This window comes from Stylophora pistillata, chromosome 9 (genome assembly GCF_964205215.1).
Source record: "Stylophora pistillata chromosome 9, jaStyPist1.2, whole genome shotgun sequence".
Taxonomy (NCBI): Eukaryota; Metazoa; Cnidaria; class Anthozoa; order Scleractinia; family Pocilloporidae; genus Stylophora; species Stylophora pistillata.
The window spans coordinates 14,479,952-14,495,798 of NC_142527.1; the positions used below are offsets into that span (position 1 = coordinate 14,479,952).

The 15,847-nt window shown below is 38.9% G+C and overlaps 3 non-coding genes and 1 pseudogene across 3 annotated transcripts; 2 read left to right on the forward strand and 2 right to left on the reverse strand.

Moving 5' to 3' along the window:
* The window catches only part of LOC148723485 (uncharacterized), a 38,331-nt pseudogene that overhangs the window by 13,089 nt on the left and 9,395 nt on the right, over positions 1–15,847 (forward strand).
* On the reverse strand, positions 1,611–1,683 carry Trnav-aac (transfer RNA valine (anticodon AAC)). Its single transcript has one exon. It is a non-coding gene; the product is annotated as a tRNA-Val (tRNA).
* On the reverse strand, positions 3,012–3,084 carry Trnai-gau (transfer RNA isoleucine (anticodon GAU)). The gene has a single exon. It is a non-coding gene; the product is annotated as a tRNA-Ile (tRNA).
* On the forward strand, positions 6,990–7,062 carry Trnav-aac (transfer RNA valine (anticodon AAC)). The gene has a single exon. It is a non-coding gene; the product is annotated as a tRNA-Val (tRNA).

Sequence of the window (15,847 nt, forward strand, 5' to 3'; positions counted from 1 at the left end):
ACGTGAAGGGTTGCAGTTAGGGGCGTATAGGCACACAACGCGGAACACTTAACCAAGGAAGGAAAACTCGCAGTGAAGATAACGACCAGCATTGTCACACCAAGAATTATTTAAAGACAAAGAAGGACGAACACGAATTACACAACCACAGGGGAATGGACAAAACCAGGAGAAGCTACAGCATTAAAACCAGAGGAAGGGAACCAGGAAGAACATTCAGACACAGAGGAAACATGGGTCTCCTGGAGACAGACAACGTCTGCACTCACAGGTAAGTTCCGCAACCACTGCACAAGACTATCTCGCTTAGACCGGTCTCTGATACTGTTGGCGTTTAAAGTGATGACGGGCAAAGTCATGAGGAGAAAGTGAATGACCCTCATGAAAGCCAGGGCTGGGTTTATAAGTAGAAAGCGGAGATACGCCATTGGTGGGAACATGGCGACGAGAAAAACACGAATAAATTAGTGGAATAAGAAGCGTTCGTTATCTGTGAGATTAAGAGTGCCGATTTGAAAGATAAACTTTTGTTCAAGAGTTTTGCGGCTTTCCGTGTTGCCTAAATGTAAGGAAAGATCGCAGATTGCCATATGTTGTTTAGAATGATTAGGTAAATTAAAGTGTCTAGCGACTGGTTTTGATGCGTCCTTGTCAATCCTTTCTACTTCGCGAAAGTGTTCTCGGAAGCGGTCACTCAGTCGTCTTCCCCATTTCATCGATGTATAACTTTTTGCAATAAGTGCAAGTTATACAGTAGATTACGTTGGCGGAGGTGCACGTGAAGTGATCGGGGATCTTAATGGATCGCTTGGGTCCCGACATTTTCTCAGCGTTGTGAATGAAAGGACAAGTTTTGCATCGTGCGCGAGCGCAATTAAAAGTGCCGGGTTGGTCATTAGCTTGGAATGAACTTCTGGCCAAAAAATTGCCTCTCTTTTTGTCGCGTTTGAATGAAATAAGTAGAGGTTGCGAAAGGATAGTGCCAGTCTCTGGATCGTTTTAAGGAATTTAAAGTTTTTAAGAATAATGCATGGATTTAACTGAGTGGTTGTAAGGGTGAAACGTGAGAGTGAATGTCCATCGTAAGTGATAAGAACCCAAGAGAACAGCTAATGACAACAGATAATTGTAACTTTTACGAATTTCAAACAACGGCAATTTATCCCCTATCCATTAATTGAACGATTTAGTTATAAGCAAGAAATATAAATGTTGACAAAGTGAAATACGTGAATGTCACCTCTAACTCGCTCCAAAACACTGACAGTACACTCCATCTACAAGAAAAATTCCAAAAAAGTGTTTGTTCTCCAAATGAAATAGCTTCTCTGAGAGAATTTAAGCGAGGCATCTAGGTGAAATAATATAAGAGATCAGAAAAGGCTCGCGATGGATATTTACCTCGCCGCTTCGAATTAGCGAATCGGTAAATATTCACCACCAGCCACCTTTAGTTCGATGAATTGTCGTTTATTATCACAGGGAGGAGAAATAATTGACAAGAAGGGATCCGAGTTTGTAGGAAGTTTGACTTGTGCAATATTATATAAGAAATGTCTACTCCTCCGATCACAACCACGAAAAAATAATAGCGAAAACAAAATTAGTATTGTTTCTGGCAGGGCTCGAACCTGCGACTTTCCGCGTGTTAGGCGGACGTGATAACCACTACACCACAGAAACCTTCCCTATTAGTCAGGCATTAATTGCTTGGTTAATAGAAATTAACGCATCAACCAAGATGCCTCGCTTTAATTCTCTCAGAGAAGCTATTGCATCTGGAGAGCAAACACTTTTTTTGCACTTTTTCTCTCAGATGGAGTGTTCTGCTTTGGAGCAAGTTAGAGCTGATATTCATGTATTTCGCTTTTATGTTTCCTGCTTCTTACTAGATCGTTCAATTAATAGATAGGGGAGAAATTGCCGTTGTTTGAAATTCGCCAGTTACAATTCTGTGTTGTCATCAATTGTTCTCTGGGGTTTTTATCATTGACGATTGACTGTTGCTTCGCTCACAAGGTCGCAGTTTTTTCCTTAGAGTATGGCAAGACAATATAAGGAAAAGCTGTATTCTCTCACTATAGGATGTCTGCTCACTGTGATGCAGCCGTAGTTGATGCAGGTTTCACAGTAACCAAACATTATGAGGAACACGAACGTTGATATGGGCCACCGGAAAAATCGTATGACAGCAGTTGATGACTGATTAGAACTGCTGTCTTTATGTTTGACTGTTTTTCGCCCATCAACCATATAGCGCATTGTGGACATTGCGGTATAGATAACTGAACTTCTTTGGTATTATCTAAAAGAATCAAGGTTAAAAATCACTACCCTATTCAAGACGGAAGGGGACCTAAGCGAGAATCATGCCACTAGACCAACATGCCATATTTATAATAATGTTAAACTTTACATGTGAATTTCTTGTTATGAGTAGTAGGTATCAAGCGTGTTGTCAGATAATCATTTTGAGCGGCCTTTGCCCATATTTAAAGGAAGTGATGTTTTCTGGATATAATCGTTAAAGTTGCCTGAACCTGCCCTCTTAATACTGTCCCTCTAAAAACTCTCAGTTTAAGCAATCTTTGATATCGAAGGTTGTTGTTGTCGTTTATCGTGGTATAGTACAAGTGCACTGGTTCAGAAGAATCAAGAAGTTTGGATGCCGATGAATTGGCCACTGACCTATCCTTGTATCCTCTGGGAAGTTTGACTCCAGCTTAGGCTTTAAAACTTCGAAAATTAGTATTTAATTAATTCTGACAGGTTGTGTATGTACATTATTAGTTTTTTCAAATTTTCTTCACGTCTGTGTAAATCAAACGCATATTTAGAGGTATAAAACATCTCCGACCTATTTTTGAGATTTTTAATTCGTGCAGAAAGAGAATTTCTGTTAGCCAAGTTTCACTGATGAAGTACATTGCGATGTAGATTCAGAGGCTGTAAGGAAAATAAAGGTTTGAAAAAGAAACATATATAGATGTGAAATAAAACTTAAGTTTATTTGGTCCGTGTGAGGCTTGAACTCACGACCTTGGCGTTATCAGCACCACACTCTGCCGACTGAGCTAACGGACCTGACATGCTTTTATTCAAAATTTTTTATTAGCATTACTCTTATTCCTGTCAGATCCATTCCTTATAAATGATTTAAAAAAGAGAGAAAAATGAAACGTGGCAATGCATATGAAAGGGAAGGTAGTACCTTAATCCAGGGAGGTAAAGAGCCAAGAAAGCTACTGGCCAGCTATTCTTATAGCGTCTGAAGTCCATCGTTTCATCATTAACGCATCTTTCCTTTTCGACCATTTCCCTAAAAACTTATCACAAACATTTATTTAGGTTAAAAAATGATTTTACTAAGAACCCAAATGTTCCTGGCAAGGCTCGAGTATGTGAACATCCGAATTTGAGTCGGATGCGGTAACCACTACATGACTACAGAGACCAAAATGAGGGAGAGGATAGCTTGAGTAAGAAAGAAAACTCCAAGAAATTTTCTTTTGTGTATGGTGACACTGAGAGTCAGATACAGCACCCAAAATATTCGGAATGTCTTGATTTTCCTTTTCCAAGTCCATAGACGAGGAAAACATATTGCAATATATGTAAGTATTACGAAACTTTCTTTTCATTATTGAATAATACTAGTAGTGACCAACTGAAATATTGCATTGTAAATTAAAAAAAAAACGTTCCAAAAGATTGAGAATCCGGGTATCGATCCCGGTACCTCCCCCATGCTAGGCGGGCGCTCTACCACCTGAGCTAATTGCTCCATAGTAGTTAACTCTATAAATATACTTGACTGAAATGTCAAAAAATATCAAACAAATGATAATGACACGATCGTGTAAGCTTATTATCGAGTGAAACATAAGTGAAACTGGAGAAAAACTCAGCTTTCACTCTCCGCTGATGTTGAATTAACTAATTTCTATCGTGCGTTATTAGTGGGAGAAGGGTTAATTAATTATTTAAAAAAAGTTTTTAAGTATTTTTGTTGTAAATACGAAACGTTTCAATTTGCAAAAATGTATGATAAACAGCGGTGTGTTGAAATAAAATGACAGGCAATTTCTGGTCCTCCGAAGCTAAGAGACCGCACCATGATCCAATCTATTAAAACTGTTCGTTGTTTGTATTATCACAGAACCAGCAGATTAATTTGATAACAAATGGTGATGAACCAATCACTTAACAGAAATGACCGTTTATAAAATAATAATCTAAATATAATAAAATAATAATCTAAATATAATATCTTAAAGTCTAACCACACAGGATACGGCGGCCTCTGTAGCGTAATGGAAAACGCGTCGGCCTCCTAATTCACCGGCCACCACCTTTGAAAGGAGCATAGCCGAAGATTGCAGTTTCGAGTACCGTCGGAGATGTTGTACTTTTATTTCCTTAATTTCTAGGTTGAACTGCCATATATGATAAAATAGAAAAAAGTAACATTCTCAAAGCAGAAAGAAAACTACATCAAAGTTAAGAAGACTTGAGTAAGATTGTAACCACAACCTCATCTGGCTTTATAAACGTACTTAAAAGTAGGTTTTCCGTTTTCTGGCTCCCGTCAAACCTTCATATTGGAGTTAGTGTTTTTAACTTTTTTCTTTGACGTAGGTCTTATTACGAACTGGTTTGTAATCATCTCTTCTTTATCTTTACAAGGTGTCTGTAGCATTTTAATTAGGAAACTGGCCACTGACAACCATTGACGGATCAATGATAACTGAATCCTTTGCGCTAGTCGGCTAACGGGTAAGAAGAAATCAGAATCTGCAGTGTCATTCTTCGAAGAGGAGTTTCAGTGCATGGCACTGAAACTTGTTCAGCACGTCTTGGCTCGCAGCAAGCCCTCCAATAAGCTATAATTAAGACTTTTTGTAAGCCCTTGACGACACTGATGAAGAATAAATATAAAAGGATTGCAGGGATGATTTTCTAGGGACCTTCAGTGTACGGCGCGGACTACACACTGATTACACTCCTTGTAACACTCAACATTACGCTGATGATAATGCACTTATTATGCCGAAAGGTGTTCACTAGACACCGAGCTGTCCGAGTTCGATCCAGGCAGACTAACTTCCATCCCAGTACGTCATTAAAAAGAATCATTTTGTAGTACTTCTCTATTTTTACTTAAGATAACTTTTTGAAAGCTCCATGGAAAATAATTTTTTAAGTTGATTAATTAAGAAAGAAGAGCATCTCTGACGGGACCTGAGCGTATAGTCTTCGGCTTTGCTTCAGCAGGGCACGCAGATTGATATATCGTGATTTAGGAGGTTGCTATAGGTCGCTTTACTCTTATCTATCGTCGTTCAATACAGAGACATTCAGTAGCGACGGGTTTATTGCACAAGCTTTTCACGTTTTAAAAACAGAAAGTGCCCGAGTGGTCACTCGTATCTCAATAATTTTTTCATCCGCTGTCGTTTCATTCTTTTCTGAACTGATTGTAGCTGTTGATCTCTGTAATCCTTTGTTGCTCTCTCATTTTCTTTTAACGTTACATTTACTTACCGCAGGGAAAAAAACTTAGTTCTGTAATATTAACATTGTAACGTAATCAGTTGATTTCCGTGGATGAGATTTTGCTTCCCTTGTGCATGAAAATTGAACTTTTCCCTTCTAAAACTCAGAGAAGTGAGTTTTACGGAGCCTGGTAATCTAATTTTGTCCCATTCTTTTCTAATTTTGAGCGCAGTCGCCTTCAAACTGTTCGTTTCTATTAAAGATGTCAATCTTTTGTTTGCTTTTTTTTTCCTTAGATTGACGCCGATCTCAGCGGTTTTAAGGAGAGCTACGATGCGGGCTCAGTAATGCGCAAAGAACTTAAATTGAATCAATTTAAATTGATTCAGTTTAAATTCTTTGCAGGACTCTTCCAATGGAGAATCCAGGTATCGATCCCGGTACCTCTCGCATGCTAAGCGGGCGCTCTACCGTCTGAGTTAATTCCTCTGTCTCTTTATAAATTGTTGATATTTCTTGAAGTTGCTGAACAAAAAAACTTTATCGTTTTGTATCAGGGAGCAACATTTGATCCTGTAGTGGATTTAGTCTCTCGGATGAGAATAGTCTAGATGAAAGTAATAATGTCAGCCTTAGCAGAAAAGTGTGAAGAATTACTGAAAATCGAGTGCTAAATGTACGTTTCCTGAATAGCGATTTTCAGTTTTGGCTTTAACGAACAAAATGCCAACACACAGTTTACTCACTGCGGACGATGACGTACAGCCGGAAAGCGACCCATACTGTCAGATTACTCGTCGAGGCATCCTACAACTCTTTTTATACAGATATAGTTACTGTTAAAATCATCTGTATTGGACGGTGATTTTATCATCACTCTAAACTCTTGAGTAGCGCTGCACTGCAGGAGGATAGACAGGACACATACATGTTTTTGGTCATACATCATATCACTGCTTCATTTAATCACTTTCGCCAGAGTGTGGTGAGGGTCGCACAACAGAGCGAGGCTCCAAATTAAGTGCGCCCTATATCCCACCCAACCCACCCCAGGGGGAGGACATCCATCACACAGTAATCTCGTGTGTGGGAAATTAACGTCTCCTACCCCAACCCTGCAGGAGACGGGACCTCCATTTATTCGTCCCTATCCGAGAAGACTAGAATATCTAACCATTTCTTGATGTTATAGAAAGGTAGCAAATTCTTCTCAATTATTTTAAGACCCTGAGTGTTGGTCCGGCCGGGGCTCGAACCCTCGACCTCCCGCACAACAGTCCAGCGCTCTATCCATTGAGCTAACCGGGAGGCTTCAATCTTATTCTCAAAGGCCTGTGGGTATCGATGCTCAATTAGAAAAGCTTGGTTTGAACTTCGAGCCTTGTTTCCATTTGTGCTTCTTTAGGAGAGTTTTTTTTTCGTGTAAGGCGTCGTGTACATTTTACACGTTATCAAATAATTAATCCATTCCTTTTCATTTCGATTAACAGGAAGTTTCTGTGGTGTAGTGGTTATCACGTCCGCCTAACACGCGGAAGGTCGCAGGTTCGAGCCCTGCCAGAAACAATACCGAATTATTTTTCGCTATTATTTTTTCGTGGTTGTGATCGGAGGAGGAGAAGACATTTCTTATATTATATTGCAGCAGTCAAAGTTCTTACAAACTCGAATTCCTTCTTGTCAATTATTTCTCCTCCCTGTGATAATTATCGACTACAGTAAAAACCCGCAAGTAAGAACCTACATTTTTAGGAGTTAGCCTAAACAGGTTCTTATATAAATGGTACTTGACAAACTTTTAGGCTATTTAGCTTCTTAAAACAGGTTCTTATTCTTGGAGAAAAACACACCTGCATAACAAGTTGGTAATTGTCCTATATTTTGTAACTACATATTTTGCACTCATTTTTCTCTGGTTTTTCTTCGATTATGATTACAGTAAATAATTTCAGTGTACCTGTAATGTACTATATGATTTTAGAAAATAAGAACCCATTTTAATTTTCTTAGGCTAAATAGGTTCTTCTTTATAGGGGGTATAAATGGCAAATTTTAGGCTAACAGGTTCTTAATTTTTAGGTTCTTACTTGTGGGTTTTTACTGTATTCATCGAAGTGAAGGTGGTTTGTGGTGGATATGTATTGAGCCGCTAATTCGAAGCGGCGAGGTAAATATCCATCGCGAGCCTTTTCTGCTTTCTTTTATCATTTCATCCAGATGCCTCGCATTAAAAATTCTCTCAGATAAGCTATTTCATTTGGAGAACAAACACTTTTTTGCAATGTTTCTTGCAGATGGAGTGTACTGTTTTGGAGCAAGTTAGAAGTGACATTCACGTACTTCGCTTTGTTCTCTCAACATTGATGTTTCCTGCTCATTACTGCATCGTTCAATTAATGGATAGGGGAGAAATTGCCGTTGTTTGAAATTCGTACAAGTTACAATTATCTGTTTTCATTCGCTGTTGTCTTGGGTTCTTATCATTGACGATTGACTCTTGTTTCGCTCACCAGGTCGCAGTTTTTTCCTTAGAGTATGGGAGGACAATGTGAGACGAGCTGATATTCTCTTAATAGAGGATGTCTGCTCGCTGTGGTGCAGCCGTAGTTGACGCAGGTTTCAAAGTAACCAAACATGCTAATGTCAATTATTGAACGTTGATATGGGCCACCAGAAAAATCGTATGACAGCAATTGATGACTGTTGATTGGAACTGTTGTCTTCATGTTTTACTTTACTTCGCCCATCAACCATTGTGGACATTGCGGTCTCTGTACACTATAGCACAACTCAGTCAAAAGGAATATAAACGTTCCGATCATTCCTATAGAGGAATGAATTGCTTTGGCATTATCTAAAAGAATTGAGGTTCAAAATTTCTACCCTATTCAAGACAAAAGGGGCCTAACCGAGAAACGAACCGGGACCTCCCGCACCCTACGCAGGAATCATGTCACTAGACCAACATGCAACATCAATATTATTGTTACAATTTTTTATATGTGAATTTCTTTTTATGAATAGCGGGCATCGAGTGTGTTGTCAGATGATCATTTGAGCTACCTTTGCCCAGGTTTAAAGCGAGTGATGTTTTCTGGATATCATCTTAACCTTAACCTGCCCTCGAAATACTGTCCCTCTAAAACCTCTCAGTTTAGACAATCTTTGATATTTAAGGTCGTTGTTGTCGTTTATCGTGGTATAGTACAAGTCTACTGGTTGATAAGAACCAGGACGTTATTCAATTAGTAGGCAAAGTTATCAGTTTGGATGCCAATGAATTGGCCCCTGGTCTTTCCCTGTATTCTCTGGAAAGTTTGACTCCAGCTTAGGCTTTAAATCTTCCAAAATTAGTATTTAAATAATTCTGACAAGTTGTGTTTGTACATAATTAGTTTTCACGGAAAAAAAAGGAGCGTTAACCAGAAAACGTGGCAATTTACTAGCGTTTACCCGTGTTTTGCCTGCGGAAAATCCGACGTTTTCTGTGCGTTTTCGTATGGGTGAATCCCAGTATTCGTTCCATTATTCGGTAGTTTTCCTTCGCGGTAACTGATGCAGGTAAACAATTCATTCTCCGGCATTAACCATTCGGTTAACGCACTGCAAACAGCGTGTTTTCCTTTTGTTCATTGACATTTTCCGAGTGAACAACAACGTATTCATCAGAGTTAACAGCTGAAAACACGCATTTTCCGGGAAGGTTAATGTGTGTAAATGCGGGAAAACATAATGTTTTCCAGAGTTTGCAGTTCGTATAATGCATAGAAAATGCTATGTTTTCTTCTGTTCGCAACCATTTTTCGCCCGGTGAACGAAATGTTCACAAGAATTATCCAGTCGAACTCTACTGCAGGTTCTCAAGGCATTTTGTTCTATTTCAAACTCCCAGACAGGAGAAGCAATCCTTTAATAATTATCGTCAAGTTTATTAATGCACAATGACGTTAGCGGTACAATTCATTCAGAGTCCAAAATGGAGCCTGATAACAATCATGTTTCTTAGCCTTATTTTACTTTACACATTTCTCTGTCTAAAGCCAAAAAGAGGCAAAACTTAACCGTTCCAGTACAATTCATACGATAAAATTGGAAGGATGACTGTCTGAAAACTTGTGTGGGTCAATATATACAAACTATTACCAGAAAACTGATCTCTAGATATATGTTTAAATTTCTAAACTTCTATTATAAGCACTTTGCAAAAATGAGTGTCGAGTGTTTGTCCCTTCAATCAATCCATAGATGCTTTGCAGTCCCAACTCGAACCCAATCCCTGACTCGTTTAGAACATGGTGAATATGAAGTAGTGTGATAATGTTCAAAAATCCATTCATACATGTGAATTATTTGCTAAAAAACACCTGCATTCAATCCTGAACATAAGTGCCAAATAGTGGTCAAGGAAGGAAAAATTCTAGAAACTGAATTCACTTTCCACTGACAATAACTTAAATGTAGACTGCTCAATAACTTAAATTGCTCAAAATATTACATGTTAGACATGTATGTGTTTACAGTCTTCAAACTCTCTTGTAATTGACAATGATTGTACAGAAGTCTCACTTTAAATTTGCCAAATGAGGTGGTTTCTTGTGAAAAAACTGAAATCAGCAAATTCTCAAATTAAAAGCTTAATTCAGAGAGAATAGAAGAATGGAGATGGCAGACCTACATTATCTGTATCAGATACAATGTATATATGAAGTTCGTATATTTTGAACTGCGGTATTAGATACGTATGATGCACGATCCTGGCAGTAGGGAGCGCTATTTATGCAATAGCGAAAATCAGACCTGAAAAAAATTAGGCCTGTACGGGATTCGAACCACTGACCTTTTCGCTATTGCACAAATAGCGCTCCCTACTGCGAGGATCGTGCATCATACGTATCTAATACCGCAGTTCAAAATATATGAACTTCATATATACATTGTATCTGATTTATCATCACGGGTTTATTACGAATCAACTTAACGGCCTGCTCCCAGTTGGCTTGTTAGCTCAATTGGTAGAGCGCTGCACTAGTATCGCAGAGGTCCGTGGTTCGAATCCCGTACAGGCCTGATTTTTTTCAGGTCTGATTTTCGCTATTGCTTAAATAGCGTTCCCTACTGTGAGGAACGTGCATCATACGTAATTATCTGTATCATTGGGTAAAAATATAGCAAGTTTATAGGAGATGATCCCTAGAAGAGAATTGAGTAACTGTATACTAAAATTAAAATTAGATTAATAAGTGGCGGCCCAGTGCAATTTTTCTGGAATCTCTCCACTATTTCTATGACTTGGTCTACCAACCCTTCTTTTCACTGACTGCTTCTTTTGCTGATTCGTCATGGGAGACTTATAACTCTGGTCTAGTACATGGAAGAAGTTGGTAACTTCTTCCGTCCACCAGGTAAGGGGCCTTGTCACCATTGATGTGGGATCTTTTTCATTAGACTCATCTGAGGAGACAAGACTAGGATGCAGGGCCTCAAAAATTGGTTCTCTCTTCTCTTCTTCACTTGCCACTTTGAGTCTCTTATACAGTTTCTAAAAGGGAAAATGTGAAAGAAGTTTTTATAATACTGAATGGTGAACAACTCCTACAATAAAACAATTATAAAGCCTTTGAATGAACCTCAGTGTCACTGGTTTGAGTTGTTCTTGGCATAAAAAGTTTTTTATCACCAGATCTACAGTGTAACTTGAACCTTAACCAGTTTTTAGATCAAACTTAAATTCAAACCTTCTGAAATTTATTCAAACATACAAGCTGATAAGATATTTGAGTGTTAAAGAGCCAAACAACTTTTTTTACCCTTTTAATTCTCTGGCGCTTCTTTTGCTCCTTCTGATACTGCTCGTAGGTACCATTTTCTTCCTGTCGTCTTCCTTTCTTTGACGATGCAAAGTTTTGAGAAATAGCATCTGAAAGGAAAGGTAGGTATGCCAAGATCAGTTATATAAAAAAAGATTGTCAGTTTTCAGGGCTGTAGTGAGCAAGGGGAAAGATGGGGAACTTGCCTCATCTAAAATCAATCCAAAGTTAAAGACAAATTGCGTTTATTCGGCCAAACAATCCCCGTTTGAACATACCTAGAATTCTTCTTTCGGTACAAAGAGGTTCATTTTGAATCTGCTCTATTTCTTTGACCTCTTTCGAGATGGTGGCTAATACAGGTCGGTTTGCTGGTTCATTCTCTCTGTGAGAAATTCAAATAATTGCATCATTAATAATAAGACAATCAAACTGAGAAAGATAACTTTCAAGTTAATTAAAACAGGATAAAACAGAGTTCTTGTGCTCGAGTATAAAGTGCAAATTAAAGAATTGTTTGTTCCAGATGTTTGCGCTTAGCCATTTAACAGTGGAAGTCTGATCAGTACGTGATATTTTGTTGAGAAAGTTGCTTTCTACTTCTCATGGCCCAGGGATCTTTCTCAAAAACATATCTTTTGAATTCCACTGATTAAGAGCTAAGCCCCAATTGTCTAGAACAAACTACACAATCACCCAGCTAGCTCACCATCAAATAATTCTATGAGCGTCAAAGGATTGACATTACAAGCAAAAAAACCTTTTTGTTTACTTTTCAACAATTTTTTGTTTCTGATTTAGCTTATATTTTATAACTTTAAACATGAATTATTAAGCTTAGGCTTTTCTTCCAATTTTCCTCGCGTCTGTGCAAATCAAACGCCTAGATAGAGGTATAAAACACCTGCGACTTATTTTGCATCGTGCACGATGCAAAACGTGTCCTTTCATTCACAACACTGATAAAATATCGGGACCTAAACGATCCATTAAGATCACCGATCACTTCACGTGCACCTCCGCCAATGTAATCTATTGCATTACTTGCACTTATTGCAAAAAGATATACATCGGCGAGACAGGCAGAAGACTAGGTGACCGATTCCGAGAACACCTTCGAGACGTGGAAAGGAATGACAAGGACACATCGAAACCAGTCGCTAGACATTTTAATTTACCTAATCATTCTAAGCAACACATGGCAATCTGCGGTCTTTCCTTGCACTTAGGTGGCACGGAAAGCCGTAAAAATCTTGAACAAAAGCTCATCTTTCAAACCGGCAGTCTAAATCCCACAGGGATCAACGAACGCTTTTCATTCCACTAATTTATTCATGTTTTTCTCGTTGCCATGCTCCCACCAATAACGTAGCTCCATTTTCTGCCTTTAAAAGCACACAAAACCCACAATTCCTCTATTCGCTCCGACGAAGGGCTAACGCTCGAAACGTCAGCTTTTGTAATTTACCATTTCAACTTTGTTGATAGATCCAAATTATTTCGTTACTCCCACCGACGCAGCCCCAAACAGTTTCTTTCGAAACTATCAGTCTTTATACAGCTGTATGACAGTTTATTCATAGTTATGAACGAAATTGGTATAGTTTTAGCCTGGAAACTTTGCAAGGGAACAACTTTTGATAAAGTTGAAGATCTGTTGACCAGTTTAAAAGACAGACTTGCCTCTAAAGGTTGTGTTGTTAACCATTTCTATATTGACAACTGTTGCCAGTGGAGGCATAAACTGAATTCTATTTTTGATGAGGTGTCTATAAAGCTTGATCCTTTTCATGCAATACAGAGGGTAGTGACTAAAATACCAAAAAAGGGTGGCAGTGGACCACTTCAGAAACTGCGCACAATCCATCTACCAATTCATCGATCTATTGTTCCATCATTCTACTGATCCATTGATCTTATAACGATCCATCGATCTATCTATCGATCTACTGATCCATCGATCTAAAGATCCATTGATTTACCACTGACTCATGCAAACCGTTTAACTTCTTTAACCTTTAGCGTGACGTCAGTTGTGAGGTTTTTAACCGAGGATAACTCTGTTATGGCGAATGAAATCATCGTTGTAGTTTTTCTTCGACACGATCAAGGTAATTTTTTTGTCGAACAGGCTGCCCGTCGTGCTGCAAACTAGTTGCAAGTTTCTCGCGGGTTGTAGGATGACTCGCAGAGTAATTTGTCAGTATGGGTCACTTTCCGGCTGCAAATTGTGTTTCATTGGAAACTCTCATCACAGCAAAAGAGGCAGTCTGAAATTCTCTGTAAACATTTGTGTCAACATGCATCGGACTTACAGCACTCAACTGACAACGAATGCTCTGACGATGACTTCTGCTAAGGTTGACGAAACGTCTGTTACTATTAACCAACCACAGCCATTCTCAGGACTACTCTCATCCAGATACTGGATTGCTCCCACCCGAAAGACTGGACTACAAGATCAAATGTTGCTCAGGGTACAAAGCTATAACGTTATTGATCAACAAAGCTCAAAAAATATCAATGACTGGTAAAGAGCACACACAATATCTAGCTCAAGTGGTAGAGCGCCCGCTTAGCATGCGGGAGGTAGCGGGATCGATACCCGGATTCTCCATCTGTTGCTATGGTTTTTTTTTTTAAATTTACAATGGAATACTACTGAGCTTATTGTTCAATAGTGAAAAGAAAATTTCTTAATACCTACTTATATTGCAATGTGTTTTACTCGCATATGCACTTCGAAAAGGAGGACCAAGACCTTTTGAATATGTCGGGTGTTGTATTTGACACTCGGTGTCACCATACACAAAAGAAAATTTCTTGGAGTTTTCTTTCTTCCTTAAGCTATCCTGTCCCTCATTTTGGTCTCTGTAGTCATGTAGTGGTAACCACATCCGACTCACATTCAGATGTTCACATACTCGAGCCTTGCCAGGAATATTTGGGTTCTCAGTAAAATTACTTGTAGACCTAAGGCCATCTCAATTTAATGCTTCGTTTCCCATCGCCCGACCGACCCAATTTTTTGAAAAAGTAAATAAAAAAACAATTCCTGCATCGTTTTTAAAGCCTTTTTAGACATTTGACAGTCGTTTTAATAAGCATCTTTTACCATCTAATTATACCTTCAAGACTAAATGTGAGATTTAGCATGCAAAAGTAACTGGAACACAAACTGAATGATTCTTGGAAAAGAACATTTTGTCAAGACAGCTTTTTTCATCAAACAGTAACTTTCTAACAGTCTTGCTTGTCAGTCTCAATCTCATAATGAGGGCGACTGAAACTTTAGTTTTAACACGAACTTGCATTCAAGGTTTCTTCTTCTTCTTCTTGCCGGCGGATGATTTTACTGTTTTCGGTGCGGAGACAAAAGGCTTGGCACCCTTTTCCGAGCAGGTCCGACAAACAGGGTGAACCACTTTTATTGGCCCTTCATCTTCATTCACTGATGCATCGGGTTCTGTGCTTCCACATCCGCAACAGATCAGGTCAAACTTTTTGCACGAATAATACTGCTTTCACTGGATCACTGCATGAAATTGATCCTGGCGTACGATGAAGATTGTTTAATATTAAACAATATACCATTGTATCAATTAAAAGAGGAAAAAAACAACATTCTAAAATGGAAACGCACTTGAAGATTTCACCTCTGCAGGAGGAAAACCTGCACCAGGGTATAGGATTTTTGCGAGCTGCAGAAGATGGTTATGCAGTTCCACCCATTGCTTTGGGTGGAAGATGATTATGCAGCTCCACCCATTCCATTTCCGGCGGAAGTATCTTTGTGCTCGCCGCTTTAATCAGAACGTCGAAAGCATTCAATGGCTTGACAGCTTTTGCCTGTGGTTCTTCGTCTAGAACATCAAAATCTACAAAGTTCGCACCGTGGACATTAACAATCGTTCCAACGTTTTCTACGAGATCGACTGAAACGAAATTCAATGTTTCGGTTCTGCATCTACAGGCTTTTTAAATCCCACTCTACATTTGACACGTACATCTAAATCTCCATCATACACATCGGTGAGCACTTCTTGAAACGACAAGTTCTTGTCAACGAACTTTACCCTAGGTAAGGCCACAACCCTCTTCTCTTTTCGTAATCTTATCACAGGTGCACATGAATTACTGTCTCCAAATAAAGAATAACGAACGAAGAAACCACGTTTTCGAGTTAACTTTGTAACCAAACTTTCGTACTTAGCAGCCCGGCCTTCTCTGCCACCCAGACCCCTTCAAGTGTAGGGTTTTTTTTTTTACCCGACCGACCGACCGACCGACTCACCTTCACGAGAGGGAGGAGGTGGGAAACGAAACATTAAATTGAGATGACCTAAATAAATGTTTGTGCTAAATTTTGAAGGATATGGTCGAAAAGGAAAGATGCGCCAATGATGAAACGATGCACTTCAGACACTATAATAATAGCTGCCCAGTACCTTTCTTGGCTTCTTACCTCTCTGATTACGATGTTTCCTTCCCGTTCATATGCATTGCACGTTTCATTTTTCTCTCTTTCTAAAATCATTTATAAG